Raw genomic sequence first — 24,406 nt, 5'->3', positions numbered from 1 at the left:
CTTCTCATCGGCTCAACATCCTGTGATTCTGGGCAAATCACTTAATCTCCCTATGCCCCCCTCCCAAAAAAACATGAATGTGTCCTTGTGTAACCTAACTGGTGCTCATGTAAAGCGCTCCAAGACCTTTGGATCGAGTTTGCGCTATATAAATCTTGAGGGGAAACAAGTGCAAAACACCTCATTGGTGCCGGAGTTTTCCATGCGCATCATATAAAACAGCTGCCCTGAGTCACTGCACTGATAAAAAGTAAAGATAGCGCCACCACATGCTTCACAAAGCAAAATAGCAGCACTGGGGGGCAACGACCTGACTGGGCACCACTGGCTGTGCTTTGTGATGCTGTGTACCTCCCTATAATGTCCTTCTGTGCGCAACAAAAGGCAAGACGAATGAGATGTCAGGCAGCACTCGACAATGAGCAGAATTAAATTGGAGTACCTGTGTGCCTCTGAAGCCGAATGCCTCCTTCAGCACTGTAGCCTTGAGACCCACACCACCCCTCGTCCAGGCGCCACCAAACAGTCCGGACACTGGAAAAGATTAGTTATCCAACACCCTGGCACGCCATAAGTAAGGGAGGGACTTCTTGTGGCCAAAGTGCCATTAACCTGCCTTTTAGCCGTGAGTGAGTAATGGGCATAAGCAGCATCGAACCAGCGCAACCAGTTAATCTTCTCCAACCTCAAGACTACTCAGACACCCCAGCAGACAACAAGGGAGCATACCTCAGATGTGGTGGTGGGGTTAGGGAAGAAGTGCACTGGAATGCTAAACAGTTCTGAACAGCCTAGAGTTAAAAAAAAATGAGGAATGCAGCTTCCACTTTGCGTTCCACTGCTCACTCCCAAGAGCAAAACCCCATGGGAGTGAACATTTAAAAAGAGGTGGGACATGCGCTCGCCTTTAGCCATTTGCGTGCTTTCATTATTGAAAGACACACGCAAAAGCCAATCCAATGTGTGGGAGGAGTCAGACCCACACAGCGTAAACACAAGAAGCCCTGCAGAGCAGCGCATGCGCACTGGCTCAGGCTCGACCTAAAAAATACAGATAATAAGTTAACAGAGGGAACATCAATCAATCAATCAATCAGGAGTTTGTTAAAGCGCCACTACTCACCCGTAAGGGTCTCAAGGCGCTAGGGGTGGGGGGGGGGTGCAGGTTCCATTCCATCAAGGAGGGGGTCTGTCGAAGAGCCAGGTTTTTAGGTTTCTTGCGAAGATGGGGAGCGATGTTGTCTGTCTGAGGTGGAGCGGAAGGGCGTTCCATGCTTTGGCTGCGAGGAAGGAGAAGGAGCGGCCTCCCGATCTGGTCTTTCTGGTTCGGGGGACCACGGCGTAGGAGAGCTGGGCTGATCGCACGGTCCTTTGGGGTGCGTGGAATTTGAGCCGGCTGTTCAGGTATGCTGGTCCGGTGCCGTGGAGGGCCTTGTGTGCGTGGGTGAGCATCTTAATGGTGATTCTCGCCATCATGCACCAAAGAGTGTTAAACAGGGAGAAAGCAAGTCAAAAAGTCTGGATTACAAATTGTAAATGATTTAAAAGAAAGTGGTGGCAAAAATTAGCAATAGCCACTTAGAGGGTCACTTACAGTTTAAAGGAATAGGAAAACATTAGTGACTCAGCAGTTCAATCAATCAATCACTAGATTTGTAGAGTGCTACTTGTCACCAGTGAGGGTATCCAGGTGCTGGCATTTTCCAGTTGATTAGTCGAATAGCCAGGTCTTCAGGGACTTTTGGAACTCTGGAAATTTTGAGTAGGTCCATAGAAGAAAGGTAGATCATTCCATGTCTTTCTTGCGAGGTAGGAGAAGGAGCGATCTCCGCATCTACTATGTCGGATGCTGGGGTGAGGGTCAGAGAAAAGGACGTGGAGCAGAAGTGTCTAGAGGGCCAATGGAAGTGGGCTGATGGAAGTTCAGCAGTTCTGGTTTGTTGTTCTTTCAAAACCAAAATTCCATAGCTTTGTTTAGGAATGTGAGACTGCCATCAGAAAAATTTGACTTGTTGCCTATACATTATGAGGCCACCAGGCTCAGTGCATTACTATATACCCCCTTCTCCCTTATTGAGGACGGGCCTTTCAGCAGGGGTATTGTTTTATTTTATTTAGAAAGAAGCCCAGCTTTGGAGATTTCTTTCTGCAGAACAAATGAAAAGACTGAGCTAGAATTCGAAAGGACCATAGCTGGCATCTAAGAAAAACTATGAGCTCCTCACTTGTGTCTTTTACAAAGGAAGTTATGCTGGCCTAGCAAGATCAATAAATACTGCAGAGGTTCATAGTGTATAGTCTGTGGCACTGAAACAATAAATTCCCTCCAATATTGGCATAACTCTATAGGTTTGATTCAAACAAGAGGAGTAACACAAAATGGTGGCACTGGTAGTTGGCACATTTAAAGATGGTGAGTTGTGCGACTGTAATATGTGGGAGGAGTTCTTCTGATATGAGAACATTTGAGTAAATACAATGTCTATTATTATCTAAAAATGTCTAACATGTGCCATAAAAAATAATACAGAAGTGTGCACCATAATGTGAGGCAAGTAATGTTAAGATTGTGGGCATGTTGTGCATTGTGTAATTATTTCTCCAATGGACTGATGGGTAAGAAATCTGTAGTTAAATGTATCTTATAATATATATTATCTATAATGAGTTACAAAGAAAGCGGTGGATTGGTTCACTGCATTTTTTAATAGTCATACTTATTGTCATAGTAGTTGCTCTACTCCGGGAGGTTAGCTGCCTATAATTCACCTTCACCTATTATTATTTATATTTAGCTTAATGTCCTGGTGCCAAAGAAGGTAAGATAAGAGACCAACTAAGTTATTGAAACAGATGTGATTTAGAGCCTTCCAAAATGTTAAGTGATTTGTCCTCATCCATAACCCGGCAGGCAGTTTATTTCAGACCTTTGCAGTAAGCACCGAGAAGGCGCTACCTCCAAATGTATCCTTCCGAAATTTAGGCACAACAAGAAGATTAAGAAGGGTTGAAAGTAGGGTCCGAGTTTGAGTATATTTTTTAAACACATTGGAAATGTAGCTAGCACAATGCATGTGGAAAATGGCTTTGTGACAGACACAGAGACTTAGATTTACACCTTTTGTGAACAGGAAGCCAATAAGGTTTCCTAAGGTGCATAGATATGTTATCAAATTTACCAAGATTGAAAATCTGTCTAACCGCTACATTCTGAATTAATTGCAGTTTTTGAATCAAATACTTTGCGAGACCCCCACACACAACATTGCAATAGTCTAGCCTGCTTAGGATCGGGGATTGAATCAGAGGTCACCTAGCCTGCTGCAGAATAAAAGAAGAATCTTTTTTAGGTTCTTCATAATTGAAAAGCAGATAGTGGTGATTTTGTTCAAAAGACAATTTGGAGGCAAAGACAACTCCAAGGTTGCCTTCAGCAGTCATCAGCTTGGAGCACAATCCTAATGATTGAGGACACCAATCTAGAGACCAACAAGAAGATTTACCAAACAGTAGTATTTCTGCCTCATCCAAATTAAGTCGAATGACTTGTATGAGCCAATTTTTTAATTGGTTTTGTAGGTGGTTCAAATTTCCTTTAATTATATTTTTTATTTGGGTATCATCCGCGTACCCATAAAACTAAAAATCAAAAGAGGCTATCAGATTAGCTAAAGGAGCAACATAGATATTAAAAAGCGTGGGGCTGAATGCAGATCCTTGTGGATCCCAGCAATAAAGAGTTTTGAAGTTGGAACGATAAGAAGCCAGCTGCACCACGTGTGTTTGATTTTTCAAAAAGGGTTCAAACCATTTTAAGACATTACCCTGAATGCCAGTGTAACTGAACTTTTTCAGCAAATTATCATGTCCGACTGTATGGAATGCAACCAACAAACCAAGAAGGATGAGAACTGTTGAATCCCCCTCATTCAAAATCATACAAATTTCATTTGAGATCGCAGTAAGCACTGTCTCAGTGATAACAACAGGTCTAAACCAGTTTGATAGTGATTAAGTATGTTGTTTTCCTGATGAACACACATGATAGGTGAGTATTTACATAACTTTCCAGGATCTTAGTAAAACATGGTAGAAGTGAGATAGGAGAATAATTAGCAGGAGTATCGGGATCAAGAGTGAAGTTACAAGTGCAGTTTTACAAAAAGGAGGGACCTTCATGACTGATAATAATTTATTGCAAATCATGGTCATTACCACAACAAACATGGTTGCCAGAGCTTTAAAAACCTTAGGAGGACAATAGTAAAGTGGTGATCAAGACTGTATTGTTGGAATTTAGAAAGAAGAACTTCCTCCATTAAAGGTATAAAATTGGACCACGACTTAAGTGGTAGTGCTACATTTGTTAAGTCTCTTCTATAGAAGTCACATGTTTGAAGAATTAACAAGGTACTGATATTTTATCATAAAAAAATTCAGAAAGCTCTGAGAAAAACTTTTGGGTAGGACTAATTTTATAGCTCTGTGAGATTTATCATTAATCAAGGAGTTATTGAATTGAAAGAGTTATTTTGAAGAATTGCTGGACAGAGCAATTTCAGCTTGGATCTGGTGTTATATATCAACAATTTATAAGCTTTACGCTCAGGCTTATGGACTTTTTTCTCAGTTTCAGTACATGTGAGCCTCTAGGATCTTTCTGAATTGTTACATTTCCTTTTGGCCAGTATCAAGTTATGGGAATACCAAGGAGGTGAAGATCGTTTCCAATAGGTAGCACCTGTTTTAGAGGTCAAAATCTCATCTAAGGAATTAAATATGACTACAGCTGTAGTAGCATTGATGTGCTGAGCCTTTCGGTTTCTATACTTTAACTATTTTACTATTATCTCTTTTAACCTCTAGCTACCTGTCAAATCTCATTGGTCCTCCGATGGATCTTGTTCTGTGCTGAAATTGACTGGAATATTTGGAGGATGAGCAAATATCAAATGAGTACCAGGAATACGATAATTGCTACATTCAAATTTTATGTTCATTAGATTTAGAAACCCAATTTATCAAGCAGAATGGAAAAATATGACTCACATGATTTACCCATAAGGAAATAATGAGACAAAATCAGCAGATTTAGGTTAAATATCATAGTTTAGCATTCCTTCCAGATTTAAGGGCAAAGTAAACCAACACTGCAGGTTACAAAGATAACAGTGATATGGATCTTCCTCCACCATGGGAGATCATGGACATTTACAACATTCAGATCAATGGGATATCAGTTGAGACTCATACAAACTCTTAGGAAAGTTCAGTGTTTTCCGAATGACCAGTTCCAGTTAATTTAAGACACGTAGTCTGTCTCAGTCCATTACTGTAACGTTAGAGCCACAGCAGTATTGCCTGAAACTTTCAGCTGAAAAGGTTCCACTACGCTAAATTAACAGCCAGCAACAGATCATTTTATTTTGTCACAGTTCGCATTTGTCTTTAGATGTCCAAGCCATCAATCTCAATGCTGTAGATGGGTAAGCAAGCGAACCAAACAATCATGTGAAAAGATCTGATCCCCTTCAGTTCAAAAGTCTTGAACAATTATACTTCTTTAGTTTCGGTGTGACACCCCTTGACATCACTAAAGTTGTCAGACCACTCTGTCTCATTAGTAATTTACGATAGGATGCGATGATGTAGTAGGTAAAAAGTATACAACTCTGTATAATTAAATGATCCAGTTTATGTAGCTTCCCTAAACTATTGCAAGGTTAGTTATATGAATAATGTCACACTTAGAAAATAGGTGACATTATACTCTCATTTGTCATCTGATAGTTCTCAAGTATCTGTTCTAGTATGCATCTGTTTTTGTTGCAAGTTTAGTCAAACTGTGCTACTGATGTCAAAGAAAACAAAGTTCCCATAGGCTTCAGACCATTCAGTTCACAAGGTCATTTTACAAAAAGAAGTAAGATTTGAGTTCTATATGAAACACAGCTAGTGCACAATGAAACTATGCTAAAATATGAATCTGGCATTGAATAGCATGAAATATTAATCATTCAACTAAATGCATTAATATCATTTCAATTATATTGTAATTAATTCACTTAAGTGTAGGGTACTCATAACGTTTTGTAAATGTCACTGTCACTCACATATAGATTATATGAGTTTTCTTTACACATGTATTTTTTTATCAAAGCACGCTTGTTTAAAGGCACTTCAAAAGAAAAATTCACGAAAATGCAGTTTTAGCTGAACACCTGTAGCACTTTAATTTCTTTTGTCATTTTCGGTGCACACGTTACACTATTTAATGTACTGTTTAACTCTAACACAGAAAACTTTTAATTCTCACATATGAATTTCTTAATTATCATTATTATCCCATTACCTAATCACAGGATCAAATGTCATTAAAGGCTTCAAATTCACATCTATTCAGTAAATATAACACAATATAAGCTCATTCTAACATTCTGCATGATTTTATGATGCAGTATCTAAATCAGAATTACGTTTTGTCATTCCTAGAAACATGGAGCCTAACACACATTTCTCATCCTCCATGTAATGTAGTGTCACAAATCGTTTTCTTTGTAAATTGTTGCAAATTAGTAAAAGGAAAAACCTGTGCTTTATCAATTCCTCTTTGATGGCGAATCGAGCTATCACACTCTTAATTTTATCTTATGTGATGTCATTTATAGTGCTGATGTCTTCACAGGTTTTAGCCTAGATTGTTCTAGAGCTTTCAATACAGCATAGTGACCACTTTGTCTCTCTTCTAGGTCAATTTCTGATTTCTTTCTTTTCAATCCTCTAGTTTCTTTCTTTGTTCGGAATCGTTTAAAGAACCTGATACATATTATTATTACTAAAATGCAGATAGCAATAGTTAGTATGAGTGTTAGTATTTTCCCCACTAAATTACCTCCCAAAGTTGCAAACCATTTTCCCACAGAAGTAAACCCTTTCCCGGTTGATTCCCAAGCTCCATCAGCCTTAAGCTGACTCAAATATTTTCCTAAATGGATAATGTTGCTGATATATCCCCGGAATCCTTTGCTCTTGTCAGGGATATAAGTACAACACTGTTGAACTGTCAGCATCCGGAAGACTCCGCCCTCTTTTGTGAGAAGGGTGTCAAATGCAAATCTGTTTTGTAACACCATAGATCTGATAGCAGCCATTTCAGTATCTATGGCAAGGAAACCTTCAGCTGAATCAGATGGTAAACGATCATCTACAGTAGAAAGTTTTCAAATTTTGTAAGGATTTAGAATTACCCCAACTGATGATATTATGGCACCAAAGATATCCCCAATTATTTCAGCAGCACTTACTCCCCTTCTTAAGCGAGTATGCTTAAATTCGTTGGTTCCCTCTGTTTGTACCAGATGATACATTTTTGGAAATACTGTTCCCATATAGCAACATCCATACCAATGTTTTGGAAGCCTATAATAGGCATTTTTCCCACAGATGTAATACACTCCTGGGAATACAGGATCTACTCCTCCAACGTATAATCCCCACCCTCCCACAATTTAGAAGGTATGATCACATTCGCTCGAACCAACAAATGTATTGTTAAATTCAGTTCTACTTCGTAATATGCATAGCTTTCCCCTATATTGCCAATCCAGAGTCATTGCTGATTGTGCATCACCCTTTTTAATTTCGCCCTCCCGGTGTGCCCAAGGTGGAATTTTTGATTGAGTTTCAGCCTTTTTATCCACATCTAACTTCGACTGAGTTGATAAAGTCTTTCTCTACATATGGGGTACGGCACTTTTTTTACAAGAGCCAAAAAGTTCTGCAAAAACCTTGTATGACCCGAAAACAGTACGAGACAGACCCCCATGTACGCGTCGTGCACCCCATGAATACAGGGGTACAGTGCATATGTACGGTGCATACGGATGACACAGAAAGTGGGGTACGGTGCGTACATACGCGATGAAGGGGTACTGGTCGTGTACGCACCGTACAAGCACCGTACCCCAAAATCGCCTGTGTACGCACCGTATCCCAAAATCGCGTATGTACGCAACATACCCCAAAATCGCCTGTGTACGCACCGTACCCCAAAATCGCCTGTGTACGCACCGTACCCCAAAATCGGCTGTGTACGCACTGTACCCCAAAATCGCGTATGTACGCACCATACCCCAAATTCGCCTGTGTACGCACCGTACCCCAAAATCGCGTATGTACGCAGCGTACCCCAAAATCGCCTGTGTACGCACCGTACCCCAAAATCCCGTATGTACGGTGCGTACATGCGCGATGTTGGTGTATGCACCATACACACGCCTCGCATCGGGGGGACCCCTGTACGCCTCATACCCCTATACGACCAGTACCCCGGTATGAGTCGTACCCCCAGAACGAGTCATACCAGGGTATGTGGTGTATAGGGGTTCGCTCCGTTGCCCGGTACGAGTCATTCCCCGTATACAGGCCATTTTTCATACAAATCGTATGCTGACAACCCGGTACGAATCGTACTTGACGGGTTGGACAGCCTTTTTACAAATTGTATGGTCTTTTTTACAAGTCCGCGTCGTACAGCTTTTCCCGATCCGATTTGTAAGGATCGGGCGGATCTGTATGTATTTTTACCGTACGAATCATACTACACGGGTTGGAAGGGACTTTTACAATTTGTATGGAAAAAAATACAAATCCTATTTGTATGGAAAATAAAAATCCAGGATCAGAATCGGCCCCATGTAAATAGCAGGTTAAATTATGTCTGTGTGCACAAACTTTATCTATACACTGTGTCGGTTGGAAAAATTCACCCATTATTTCAGCAGTTTGTGTATCCGGTACAATGTTGATATTTTTCTCAATTGGTACTTATGAGAATACCAAGTCATAATTAGAGTAGTAATATTGAAATTGCTCTTCGCAATAAAGCAAACTGGTTATTACACTATATGAAATTCCAAATGTAAGAGGAAGTTGATGGTAGGTCACCCCCTCTGAAACTGAGGCAGGTAATTGCATGAACACTTTAAAATCTCCAGCATCCATTGTGTCTGTGTACTCATACAAAAACTTTTAGCGAGAAATCATTAATATATTAATCTTGATGTAGAGTTTTGTCAGATATTGTGTTAATTACAACTCTATTATTCTTATCCCCTAATAGGTTAATAATGGAAGCAGATTTACTAACATCTTTTGCATATACGTGATGATGAACATTTCAGATAATAAGAAATAGAACAATAATTATAGAAAAAGCAGCTAGCAAGCAAGCACATGTGTTTACGTTTTAAGGATACCACATTTGAATCTTACCCTTATCCAGAGAAGAATCCCATGGTTTCTGTTAAAAATTTGCAGAAAAGGCTTAGTATTGTGTTATTTTTGTTTATTAATGAACTTTAAGGGGAGTCACTTTCTCTCACCATTACAGTTCACAAGTATCGGCTTTTTGTGGCATACATCAGTGTATTTTTGTCTCTTCTGATTATTGTAGATCTTTTTATTTCTATTCTGCTTTAATAATGTCCCTTTATTATAAAAGTTCTTCATGGTGGATTTTGTGAGCTTAAATCTTTGAAGCAAAAAGTTTGATATGCTTATTCCGAGTCATTGGCTGCTGCTATATAACTCCAATCAGGTGCAGTAGATCTTCAATTTGGTACCTTGACCATCATCTATATCACTATGTCTTCAAGCATCTGTTCTAGCATGTATATGCTTTTGTTGCAAGTTTAGTCAAACTGTGCTACAGATGACAAAGAAAACAACTGATATTTAGAACACAGGTGGCAGCTTTACTAAAAGTTCCCAAAGGCTTCCATCCATTCAGTTCATAAGTTCATTTTAGAAAAAGAAGCAAGATTTGAGACCTACCTGAAATACAGCGTATCAAAATGAATCTATGCTAAAATATGATTCTCACATTGCATTGCATGACATTTTAATCTTTCAACTAGATGCATTACTGTCATTCCAATCATATAGAATTAAATTCACGTAAGAATAGAGTACTCATAAATCTTTGAAAATATCACTGTCATTCACATATAAATTATATGAGTTTTCTCTGCATATAAATTTTATCAAAGCACGTGTCTTTAAAGGCACATAAAAAGAAAAATGTAATAAAATACAGATTTTGCCAAGCTCGTGTAGCATTTACTTTTCTTTTGTCATTTTCAGTTCACACATTACACAATTTAATGTACTATTTATCTATTACATGTGAAACATTTCATTCTCACATGAATTTCTTAATTATCATTATTATCACATTATCTAATCACAGGATCAAATGTCATTAAAGTGTTAACATTCACATCTATTCAGTAAATATAAATTGCAATATAAGCATTTTCTAACATTCTGCATGCTTTTACGATGCAGTATCTAAATCAGAATTATGTTTTGTCATTTCTAGAAACTTGGAGCTTAACACACGTTTGTCACCCTCCATGTAATGTAGTCTCACAAATCGTTTTCTTTGTAAATTGCCGTAAACTAGTTTAGATTACTCTGCACATGACACAAAAACTGATTATGACAACAAAACTCTAATGTGCACTTTGCACACGTTCAGAAAAACAACACTGAAATGAAGAAAAGTAGAAGTATGGGCACTGTTAAAGAGTGCTTGGATATGTAAAACTAGCAGGATTAATAAAATAATGAATTTAACATGTTTGTTAACTGATTATATTATATTTTTAAACAAAGTCATTATGAATGGTTTTGATGAAAATTAGCATCTCTATCACCTTCATTGCAATGCAGCAGAACAAATTGAAAAGTGGTGCTAAAGATTTATGCAATGTGGTATATGACTGACACTTTCAGTACAAGTGCTTGAAATGATCAGGGTCTTATATTGCTGAAAACGGTTTTATTTAAATGTTTTTTTGGAATAGGTTGCATGTAGGCACTTTTGGAACTTTGGTAGCAGGCCATAGTTTGAGTTGAACCCATTTGTGTAACAATTACTGACAATGTTACAAATATTTCCATATATGATATGTTTGATTTATTTTGGTATGCTTGAACTACATTTTGAGTTCATTTTACTAAATAAAAAAGGATAACTTTAAAATGTATTGAATTGCCTTTTTCCTTACGCTGTAATATTTCATAGCCGGTTGTAATTAACCTTTTTTACATTTCCTCAAATGTTGGTTTATCTGTTCAATTTATGCAACATTCTTTAATCAACAGGACACTTCCCAGTACTTCATTGTGTATTGTATTGAAATTGTATTTATATACCACTTACTACCCCTGGCGAGGCGTTGATGCGATTTACGCTGGGCAGCATGCTGCTCCGGAACCCAATGGTTATGGTTAGTTCAGTGTTATTAAATACTGTTTATTATTGGTATTAGTTTTGTGTGCTCAAAGCAAATCATTTCATGCAGTATTTTCAGTTTTTTATGGTGGAGTAATGTAATAGTGGTTGGTTGCAATCATTATTAGGGCGGAAGCACATGGTTGGTGGGAATATTACAGGAGCTAAAGGATATTAGGTATTGTTAGTTTGCATGAGTGTGATTTTCAGCGGAAGGAGGAGAAAGTGTGATCTTGTAAATGCGAAATTTGCTGAAATAGAGAATAGTCAAACGTCATGTGTCAAGAGTAGGTTGTACTCAGACAGAGGAGGCGTGCAGAGGAAGGAAGGGGAGGAGTGGGAGATTTGAAAGAAGAAAAAAGGAGAGGTGACAAACAGGTTTAATTAAATGGACAGGTTTTTTAATGCTGGATTTAAGAAAGTACTGAAGTACTGAATATTTTTTGAGACAGCATGCACTTTGAGGATGCAAGAATGTAGAAAGGAACAATATTATTTACTTTGAAGATTGTGCTATATTGGACATTTTCAATAGGTACTAAAATTAGGTAAATCATCCCTCTGTTGCTAGACTTCTTCTACACCACCTATCCTGCAAGGTCAGTTGATCAGCTCAATGGTTAAAAGTAAAGTGTAATGGCTGGAGGCATATGTCGAGAAAATGCATGTAAGATATTGTACACATTAAAAAAGATTCTGACGTTCATCTTCAGGTTTGACTCAGAGTATTCATTATACAGCAAAGTGGGATACATTTAAATGCCTTTAGTTTGGATTGGCGCCAGATGGAAGATGAGTACAGCTTCTCAGACAGTGGATTTGTATTGGCTGCAATCTAGTGGCTGGAGGACAGGGGCTGCAAAAACTGGTGTGAGTGAAGGGATAGTGAAAGGGCTACTTTTACAAATTCAAGGAACCTTCTTGTTAACAAAAGGCTGCTGATTAAACTTCCTGAAGCTCTGCCCATTTTAGGTCTCACCTAGGCAGGAAGTACCAGATGCAAAGTGATGCAGACTAAGAAGACATAGTTGGAAGGAGATGCCACACACAACGCAGGGCACTTGGCAGTTGTGCAATTCCTATAGACCAAGTTGGACAAAAATGAACTTGTAAAAACGAAATGTTGCAGATCTGGTAAAACCTGAGACAAGAAGCTACACTTGCAAACACTCGCACATACACCGACACTGGACACTTTTGACCAGCACAATACTAGAATATAATAGTTTAAAGTGTGCACACACTGCACCACCTTAAGACATCGGGAATGCAAGAGACAATCTTCACTGTCATCGCATTCATCTCTAGACCAAACTGCAAGGGTGGGTATGAAAACAGTTAAATAAGTAAAATAACATGTCTTTTGCGGAAGAGATCATCCCACCCTGATGGAGGATCCCGGAGACCTCCGTCCTTGTCACACACTAACACCTTGAGTGGCTTCTAGGACAGCGCATGACACTGAGTGCACTAAAGAAATACAACATCGGAGAAAGAAGCATGTGACCTGGTCTCATGAGCAAAGGGGCCATAAACAGGGGCAGATAACTGTGATACGTTGCTCAACGGGAGCAGAATGTACAGCTCAAAAACCATTCACGCACAGGTGGAAGAAAGGACTGGAACAAGTGTCTCAGACGGAGGCAAGGCTGGCCATGCTGTAGACAGTGTAGGGCAGGGTAGTGCTAAAACTGTGGCACAGGTCAGGACATAGGGAAGCAACAGGAGCAATGCAAGGCTATGACAGTGGCAGGAGACGACCAGCAACCCTCTCCCACAGAAAGTAAAGGAAAGTGAAAAGGTTGACACCATGCCTGGGTGTAGTTCGCAGAGTTTCATTACGCAAAACTCTGTGAAGTGACAAAAAACTCTGCAGAGTTTTGCAAGTGGCGGAGTGCAGTGCGAACTGCCATCGCGCTAATCTTCCTGTCGCTCGGGTAGAAATTATACTCGAGCAGCAGCTCGCGCTATCCAACTTACCTTTCACAAGAGGGGAAAAACTCTGCTGCACTACGCAGAGCGGAGTTTTCTGCACTACGCGAGCTCCGCGGAGCATGGAGTGCACAAAACTCTGCAAACTCCTCGGACAGAGAGGAGTTCACCACCCAGGCCTATTTGAGACAAAGCAATGACATAAGCTCATAGAAAACCTCTCCAAGAGCAGCAGACCGCAAAGTTTGCTGCTCCCGAATCCAGAATGCTCTCTGGTTCTACCTCTATATGTAAATGCCTCCAAACGCATCCATGTATATTCTTAATAATCAAAGAAACAAATTAATGTATTTATTATTTTTAAAAGAATAAATGAATCCCTGAAAGTAGCAGCCATTCGTTTATTCAAAAATAATTAAATTAATTATTATTATTATTGCATGATTTGGTGGGAACTCGATCTCACTACTTAATCCATGAAGAGAAACAAAGTAAATAAGCTCTTTGTCAGCTAACCTGTGAGGACAGAATGGACAGTCGTTTCTCATGAGCAGCATGGGAAAATATGTTAAAGTATCAATTTTGTACCTGGTGAATAGAAGAATGGTCATATGACGGTCTGCCCATTGTATGGTGACAACTGATGTCACAAATGGATGATTTGGAAAATAAAAAGTGGCTTTTCAAGGAGGAGGGGGCCACAGACTTAGGCACACACCCATATTGCACTTGAGCCCCTTCTTTCCCCTTGCCTCGGGTCTGCCTGCTGAACTATCTTTACATGCCCAAGCCTTTCTTTCTTCCTTTGCTAATGAACTTACCTTCTGGATGATTTGGAGCTGTCTGGTGAGAGACCAAGCCTGAACTTTCCTGATTATTGTTCCACTCCCCTTATCCATACTCATGAACTTTTCCTTAGTGGACTTTAACTTGGTCCCTTTGCCTATGGTAAGAGAACTCTTTTGAACCATCCGCCTGCCTTTGTTGGTACTAGGAATCTCTAAACTGAACCATCCTCTTTATGGATTCTTTTATTTACCAGTAGATTTACTTTGACTAAAAGTGTGGTTTTATAGTATGAGCTTTAGGACTCATGACAGAGTTACCTAAAATGTTACTTAGATGCATTGATTTTGGATCTTTAATACAATAACCAAATTTATTTGAGTCTCTTATTGTGTCTTAATGTTCTTTCTGCAGAAACGATGCTTTCAACTATCTGATTTATGGATGCATGATAGAGAGAGTTATAGATTATTTTCAGAACATCCGGTTCTTTTGCTCTTATTCTGTGTAGCCACAGCAGAGCTTCTGTATAACTCTTGTTAGATTAAACTTCTTTAGAAGGTTGGGTCTTCCAATTGTAATACTCTATTTCTATAGCATGGTTCTGAGAGTAGTGCACTTGAACCTGATCTCTAATTTGTGAGAAAATGGCAGATATACTTCAAGATAATAGGAGGGAAAAATGGCAGGTTCACACCGCAATGCGTTGCCACTAAATTAGAAGAAAGAAAAACAACAACATTCAATTATAATATCACCTTATATAAAAGCCTAGAGAAAAAACCTTCAGTACTACAAAATCAAAAAGTTATGATCATGAGAGTACTGAAAAAAGACTCATAAAGAATTGCTAAAGGAACTCCCCATCCCGATCACTGAAAGGGAGGTCAGAATGTGAGATGTGATCCTAAAGTGAGAGATGTAAGGTAAAATGTAGGTCCAAATTTGAATCAAATAGCCAAACTCAATGGGGAAGGCACTCTTTATAGGAAACTAGCTTACCCGTTGCACGTTTCTGCGATCTCCAAAGAAAGGAAATTCAAGGAAACTCGTTATGATAACATTCAATTTACATTGTGTCATTTTTATTGAAACTTATTCATTTTAATATGGAAAATATTTCAAAATGTCATTTTAATTCTATTTATTTATTCAAGTGCTTGTGGATACATGATGTTTTGTTTTTCCGTTTGGTGCATACATCAGTATTCGCGGAAGTGTACTTAACAACTTCCCAAAGTTTCCTGGTGATCGGATGAATGGTGTTTTAATTCTATTTATTTATTCGAGTGCTTGTGGATACACGATTTTTTGTTTTTCCGTCTTGTGCGTACATCAGTACTGAAAAGATTATGAGGGCCCTGGGGGGCCTATATTTAAAAAATTGTTATGCCAGAAACCTTCGAGGGAGTGTACTCAGCAACTTCACAAAGTTTCATGGCGATTTTTGGTTTTTCCGTCTTGTGTGTACATCAATATTCGAAAGATTATGAGGGCCCTGGGGAGCCGATATTTTTAAAAAATGTATGCCAGAAACCTTCACAGGAGTGTACTCAACAACTTCCCAAAGTTTCATGGCGAACGGATAAATGGTGTTTTAATTCTATTTATTGATTCGAGTTCTTGTGGATACACGATTTGTTGTTTTTCCGTCTGGTGCGTACATCAGTATTTGAAAGATTATGAGGGCCATTGGGGGCCGATATTTAATAAAAATGTATGCCAGAAACCTTCGCGGGAGTGTACTCAACAACATCCCAAAGTTTCATGGCGATCGGATGAATGGTGTAGTAATGCATAAAGGACAAACAGACAGACAGACAGACAGACATACATTTGTTTTTATATATATAGATTAAAATACCTTTTGTTATTTCTGATCCCTTCCTTAAACCATTAAGTAGAATGTGTTTGGTCCCTTTTAGGCACAGCTGGACAACACAGCTGTCACCAGACACAATTTAATCAAACTAAAACAAATTTCAGGGGTAATGCAGAGAGGCTCTTTGGCTTTGTCCATATGATGTAAGCCAGGAGTACTAGTTTTGATTGAGCATAATAACAGTAAAATGCAATAAATGTGGTTTAGGAATGCACATGTATCACATTCAACTGATTAAAGTGATGCACCACTAGCTTCTGTAATAAACTACTAAAGCACTACAAATGTTGTAATATAACATTCCAGCAACGAAAAAATAGGCATCTTTCACTAGTTTTCACTCAGTTACCAGGTGTGTCACTGGTTCCACTGAATGCGGGCACTTGTGTCACTCATTTTCCAGTTTAGTCCTGTTCATGTTTCTGTGTTGCACAGAACAGTTTGAAAGTCCAGCAATTTAGCACATTCGGTTTATTCAAGCATTATCAGTAATAGCGGGAATTGTAAGTTCAAAGTGAAAACCTGCACAACACAAACTTCCTGGAAAGTGGGCGTTCGGTGTGGGCCTGCCTACTTTAAAGCATTTTGCCAAGTGCAAAGAAAAACATGTCTTTTTATCTTCACGTGAGTTGTTTCAGGAACTTTGCAAAAGGGTATGTTTGTTGAAACAGTGAAACTGAAAGTACGACTGGTTCCTACAGGGTGGAACTATTGTGATTTTTTGAAGAACAAAGACTGTGTGCTTCACTGCCATGTGCTTTCTTCAAATACATGAAATGTTATACAAGCATCTCGCATTCCAGTCCAAAGCAATATTTTCAAAGTAAGAAAAGTAACATTTTGGTGGTGGTTGTTATGGGTTCTCAAGACTCAATTGAAATTCAACAAGCAGCAATGTTACTTATCACCATTATAAGAACTATACTCAGTGTGTCAATATATATATATATTCACTGCACAGTTGGTTTCATACAGATAAATATGTATATTTATTATTCCATATTTTGTCTTACAATTAATTCTTCATTAAGTTAATCACTGTTTTACAATCTACAGTACAGCAGAATGTGTGATTTATTCAAGATCAGATCTTTTAAAGAAGTTTCAAAATTGTCAAAAAGAGAATGAATGGCTGGTGGGCAAAATGGATATCTCCAGTTTGTACCAAAACATACCTCAACAAGAAGGCTTGTAATTAATTGAGTCGATTTTGTTCAAATTAGATATAGGGGTTATAGATAACGCATTGTTTTAACCTATTACCATTAATTTTAACATATAACTACTTTGAATAGAACAGTAATTTTACTACAACGTACTGGGACATCTATGGGCTCGAATGTAGCTCCATCGTTTATTATCTATATATTGACAAATGGGAACAGACGGAAAGGGAGAAATCTAGGTATTATATATTCAGCCACTAACATTATTGAAAAGTCTTGAGACACTAATCTCAGTTCTGGTAATTTATTTAAACGTTAAAATAATCCTTGCAGAAAGCAAAAATTGTTAATCAGCAAAGGCATTTGCATAATAAAATCATAAGCAAAATATTTGCCAGCCATTCTGTAAGTGTTGAGCAGACATAATCACTGTCTCATTCAAAATCTAAGCAAAGTGTCTGTCCAACCCTCACTATTCTGAAGTTAAAAGTAAAATTAATAATACACCTCTCTGTTAATCAAATAATAATAATAAATTGGCCCAAAACACTGAAATGCCCACAAGCTTCTAACTCTTTCTAAGCATCAAGGAGAATGTCTCTTGTGTCTGACTGCTTCCCAAAAGGCATGTCTTATATAATGTTATGGGTAAAGAAAGCTGATAGCCAGCTATTACCTAAATATGCAGTACTGAATGCTACTTGCACAGCATCAGTCACATTGTCATTTTAAAATAACATGTACTTGCATTGGCTAACAGTGCACATAATTTGTTATTAACACACAACACTAGAGAAAAACAACTAATGGCTTTTGTGCATAAAATGTACATAAGAACACCTCCTTCAGGTCAGGGCAGGACAGGGAACCCAAAGCAGCCCTGGCAATTTTGTCGAACCAGCCACCAGGGGAGGAAGGGTGCAAGTGTGAAGCACTGCTGCTTTTGTTACTGAGGACCGATATTGCAGCACCTCTTTAAAATAGGCTCCCACCGCTGCAAAACCGGCCCCTACCCTTCCAGCCTCCCAGGGAAACGCCCGATGCCCGCTACGGCCAGTCCGGCCCTGCTTCGGGTGAAGCAAATGAAACATTATTTATTATATGCAAGCAGAGATCATGGTTACAGCTGATTTAAAAATATTTTCTGAAACAGAATGAAAACATGAACATGAAGGGCTCATATCCACAAATAAATAAGAACTCTTTTAAAAGCTGCAGGCTGATCCGACCTAGTCATTTCAAGTAAAGCCACTTAACCGCTTGCGTGCGACAGTACTTCCAGCCCTGTGCTGGACATTCCAATCCCAGGCGTGGTCATGAACGAACCATTCCGTCATCAGCACAGCCCAACCGTGACTCATGACGAATGGTTCCGTCACGGGCTTGGAAAGGGTTAAAATAGGAACCACATTTTTAATATGAAAATCATCTACCACCGCAAATTAAATGTTCCTGTTGTGGTCAAGCATTATAATAGAACTGGAGGATTGCATTGCTGAAGTGAATAAGATTCCAGGTAGAATGTGAGTTTTGGCTGAAATGAATGAAACAAAGAATATTTCTTGGATATTGCAATCTTCAAATCAAGCCAAAAACGTTACACTAATGTTTATTGAAGGAAAAAAAGACCAGAAACCTAAAAAATAACTAACATTTTTCAGCGTTCACCCTGCCCATTTTAAACAACAAGGCCCTTCAGTCAATGGATTAGATTAAAGAAAATCATGTCTTTTCTTAAACGCTGGAAACAGGTGAAGAAGGAAAATGAACTAAAAGTCTAAATTCCATAAAACCTGTGTTCTCATATCAGGAAGAAGATATATTAGTATAATGAGTATGAAATCAGTAACATGGCATAAAAAAGATCTACTAAAACAACATAAATTGGTGAAACAGAATAGAAAGCGTCCATATCCCTGTTTACACCTTGTCAACTGCATATGGTTTGAAAGAGATTTTATATCTCAACATTATACTCAGGAAAATATGTGCTAGAATGACTTTGGGTCATGTAGCAGTAGTAACTATATATATGCAATAAATAGACAGTGTGAAAAATGCTTTATGGGGATCATGTAAAGAACTGATAAATAAGCATAAATGAAAGAGTTGTTTGAAGAACATAAATTCACCAGTTACTAAGCATCTTGGTGAAGAAGGACATAATCTGAACCAAATTCAGTTTTACATCCTGCAAGTTATAATACTACTGTGGATTTATCCGAAATATTTTAATACAAGGTGAACCTAGATGGAATGAAAAATCTGAATTAATGAATGCCCAGGGAATTAAGGAAAAAATTAATTGTTGTGTTATAATTATGATTTATTCAAGAAAGTGTTTCTGTACCATACCCAGTAAGATCTTTTTAAGCATTGTGGTACTTGTAGTTTTAGTCATTTTGCTTGTCAAATTAAAAATGCAGGACTAATAAGTAACAAAATGAGAGGGAAAAACAGGAGTACAAGAGAAACCAGTTGCTGCTCCTGGTGGGAGTGCTACCTGGCGGTGATGTGGGGCGGGGAAGGGACAGGGTGGGCGGTAGTAAACACCGGAATACGGATGAATGCAGGTAAGTTGACAAATAAATCAATTAAATGAATTTCATTGCGCGAGCTGCATCGCCAAATGCGATGCAGCACGCGCATTTTGCAATGCAACGTGCACATTTTGCAATGCAGCGAATGCAACGAAATTTGTTTTATTTATTTAAATGTTTACTTACCTCCGTTCATCCATATTCCGGTGTTTAATACCCCCACCCTGCCCCTCACCGCCCCACGGAACTCCCTCCACGGGCCGCTACTGTTTGATGTAGTGGTATGCTCGAAAGCCTTAGATCTTAGTTTGAGTACAAATAATTAAAATGCTTTTGCCTATACAAATGTAAGCCATATACTACATGTGACTGCTTATGACAATGGAACATGATAGTATGGAACCTCTTCTGCAGTTGATGATGGTAAGTGGGTACAAACATAGCAATCCTTTGCATCCATAGCCTGTGTGTATTCCTGCACTAATCTAGAATAAAGACTAGTAGAATAATCAACTCTCTTGTAGCTTGCAAATGATGCTTTCAATTTCTCCTCATCTGATGTGTGTTTTAATGTTGTAGTTACATTAGTAGTTCTAATTTCTTGTCAGGTATGTAATAGAACCCTGCTAACACTACTACAATCATTAGTACTGCTTTTACGAAAATAATATCCATAAAAATCTTGCCTCTATTCCTCAGGCAACATCTTTTTTAAGTAAAGTGTACAGCAATAGTTCAAAAGTTCAATTCAAAATTTTCTCTCAAATAAACTTCTTGCGAATTGTTTATTTTCAAGCAGTCTCTTTTTTACACTGTCTGTTTAAGTTCAATATTCATATAGACAACCTTATCCCTACTCTTCTACTGCAAAATTGGACATAGGTGGTTCTTGTTAAAACAAAAAGAAATATTTTATTTCGGTCTTTTGGCACCTTTAATCAATTTCAGTCTTTTAAATGTCCCTCAGTATGTTCCAGACATTTTTAAATTCAAATTTCTTTTATTGATTTTCCTTACAAACACAAAATACAAAAAAGACAGGGCAAAGTATTGTAGATACATCAAGTCTACGATGTCGCCATTACTAGAAGACAGCAAGAGGTGGGTCAGACGGTACGTTACAAACGGATCAGTGCAAAGGGACAAGAGTTAGTGAGTGTAACACCTTGGAATGCAGTCGGCCTTAGTGACCAAGTCTTCGAAGAGACAGCATACATGCAAGTTGTCCTTGGTAGATCCGTAGCAGGTCAATACGCTTGAGTTATTTCCTCCTCTGTAATGGATCGTGAGGAACAAACTGGTTGAAGCTGTTAGCCATTAACAAAATATTGTACTAGCACTTGCTGATAATCCTATTTCTAGCATGGGACGAATTATGAAAGGCACAATATCCGCAGAAATAGAGATGAGGATAGGAAAGCAGAGAGTGAAGGAGGTACAGAAGGAAGAAAGGTGAGAAGGAAGAAGCTAGAGCTCGGTGTACAAGGGGTAAAACTAGAAGTGGTATACACTAAATTCAAAGGGAACCTTCACTTAATCCCAGTGGGAGGTCTCCATAAACAGTGAGGGCTGTGAGGTGATATGGTGCATGCTCGTCTGTGTCTAGTAACTCAGGGGGGTTTAAAAACCTTAGGACTAGCGTCAAGCGCATTCCATAGTTTCCTGTGCCTGGGTTTCCAAGGGGAGGTGTTTAAGACAATATTATCTGCTCCTTTTAAAAAAATGAACCATTCTTGCCATTTCTTGAATGTGATTTTCCCAAAGCTCTTCCAATTACTCAGGACTATTTTACACGCTAGTGTTAGCATTAAGTCAAGCAGAAAGCGGTCATCCTCCTCCGCCAGATCAGGGTCCAAAAAGTCTGCCAATATAGAAGATAGTTCTTTAACCGGGGAGACGTTGAGTGTCTGTGAAATGTATTTTCCAGACATTTTTATCAAACAGCTTTATCCAAAAAATGTTATTGAACTGATATCATGGGGGTTCAAACATTTCAAATTTCACATCACACAGTTCATTCCCTGACACATTCATCACTTGATTTATGTAGCAAGTCCATTCAGGTGCAGAAGACCTTCAACAAGGCACTTGCGCTCTTTTCAAGCTTCTCAGTCTTTGTTGATCCTCCTCTGTGTTACTTCCACCGCTTGTCTCTGTTTCTTCAGTGGTAGTCAGTGGGATGCGATCAACTGACACCCTTGTTTTCGGTCTCCTTTGAGCATAGTTTGGTGGCCATACAACCTTGAGGTTACTGATCTTGTTTCAGTGTTTGTTCCTTCACCCGGATCCTCTATTTGTACAGATGCTGTCTCAGTAGTTTTCTCAACTTGAGGTTTAGTCTATTCTTCTTCGAAGGAGACTTCAGTGCCATTTTGAGAAATAACAGTCATTTGATTTGGTGCAACTGCTTGTAGTTCTTCACCCCTTTCTTCTCCTTGCTGCTTTTGTGATCTTTATGTCACTGCTCCTTGTTAGTGTTCAACTTGTGGTGATGCAGTCACCAGTGCTCTTTGTTCAGGTTCATAGAACACAATCTCCTCACATGGATTTCTTACTCTTCTTGAGCGTTATGCATGCAACCAGTTTGGTACTCCAGCACATTTAACAGCACTGTTCATAAACAAGATCACCTGGAAAGAGGTCTTTCTATCTCGGTTTCAAACAAGTCTTTTGAACGTACATCCAATGTCTCGGATTGAGATCATGGCACTGTTCTTGATGCAGATCTAATGTGACAGCTGCAACCTGGTGAGAGACAGAATGCACCACATCAGCTAATCCCTTGCAGTAATCAAGTATCATGTCATCTGTGATGCTCACAAGTGCATTTGCAGTTACAGCAGGCAGTCTCATAGCATGACCCATGAGGACCTCATGCAGTGATAAACCAATCTTTCTATCAGGAATACTTTGGATACTCATTAGCACTAAAAGCAAAGCATCAGGCCATTTCAGGCATGTTGAAGTACAAACTTTGCCAAGCGAGACTTTATAGTGCCATTGTGCTGCTCGACAATACCTGAAGCTTCGGGCCGATAACTACAATGCAATCTGTTTTTAATTTGTAGTGCTGCACATAACATCCTCGGACCTCATTATTGAAACAAGTCCCTTGATCAGACTCTAGAGCAGGGGTCTCCAACCTTTTCAGTAATAAGAGCTACTTATGTTCAATGAAAGTCATCCTGAGCTACTAATATCACCAGTGTCCATATCAGACAAGATTACATTGGTGGTCTCCATATGCAAGGTGTCTAGGAAGGGTTACCAACAGTAATGTTAATAGGCCTTTATCAATTTGGAATGCCTCTACATGAATAAGACTTAGCAGCAATAGCTGCCATGCACCTGGCACCCAGGTATTAACATTAGTAATACATCTCTCTAGTGCTGCCTGATGTATCGCTCAAATATCAGCTTTAAACATATTTTAGAAATTATGAGGTTTCAAAATACACCAAAAAAAATCTTGAATATACACTTTTACATTTTGGTCAACATAGACTAATTCAACCAACAAAAAGTGTCTAATTTAGTAGGTTGGGTAGCCTTATTTACTGCTAACATCTATCTCATATTACGACAAATTCTTGCTGACCCGGTTTCGTTTCAACATTTTCCACCGCTTAGTGACTTTTCCCAAGACCAATGATTGGTCCGCAAATCTCCCCACCTGTCCTTGTGATGGGCACTCAGAGCAAACGCTTCTCCATGTAATGTTCTTCTGCAGTCTCTATGACCACCCACGGAGAATTTGGATTTTACCTTTAGTAAAATACATGGGATTGCGCCATTGCCGTCTGGCGCTCCAAGCCTTACAATGTATGGACACAGAATTCTCAATTGTCCCTAAACTCTGTTTTTTAAAATCATGCATTAAATTCCGAAAAGATTATGATTAATTTTACATTTAAAGTATTGATTACACCATCGTGTAACAAGTTCCAGAATTCATATCGTGCTTAGTATCCTTTCTTTGTTGTGTACTAAGGATAGATTTATTTTTTAATGTATTAATTTAGCCCTTATTTACTTTGTTTTATCTGCACTAATTTTTGGAATTTGTTGTTTTTTATTCTGTACACTTGCTTTGATTCGTATGTACTTTTATGGACAAGTTTCCTTAACCGAATAAAGTTTTATTTGATTTGATTTGATTTTGAGTAGGTTGGGTGGCACACAGTAGAGTTACTTCCAGGTAGGTAGAAAGCTACTGGTAGCTCACAAGCTACTCATTGGAGAAGCATACTCTAGAGAAACCGGCATACTGTACCTAGATATTAACTCACTAAACAGCAGTTTGGCTATAGTGAGACTGTCATTTCTTTTTGTTGTGTAGGTTTCCACCCATCACAAAAAGATGCACACTATGACCAGGATATGTCTCAAAACGTTGCAAACACAAATCTCGATAACGTCTATTTGCATTCTGTTGAAGGTACCACCTGATCTCCCTATGTGACTCAGTGCAAAGGGTGTTCTATTTCCCACATTCATTTGCTGGCATTTCACACAGCAATGGCACAATGGCAGTCAACTCCAACCACTACATCTTCCTGGGAGACCTGAACTTCCACCTAGAAGACTCTAATGACATCAACTCCACCACCCTGCTAGAGAACATGAGCAACATCTGCCTCTCACAGCTGGTCAGCACCCCTGCGCACAATGCAGGACACACTCTAGACCCCATCTTCTCCTCCAACAAGAGTCAAGTTCTCCCACACTACCGAGCTGACCTGGATGGACCACAACATCGTCCATTTTGCCATAGATGACCCACTCGAGACCCCAAGACCTC

This window comes from Lissotriton helveticus, chromosome 6 (genome assembly GCF_964261635.1).
Source record: "Lissotriton helveticus chromosome 6, aLisHel1.1, whole genome shotgun sequence".
Lineage (NCBI taxonomy): Eukaryota > Metazoa > Chordata > Amphibia > Caudata > Salamandridae > Lissotriton > Lissotriton helveticus.
The sequence above is the reverse complement of the archived record's forward strand: the minus strand, read 5'-3'. Positions refer to the sequence as shown.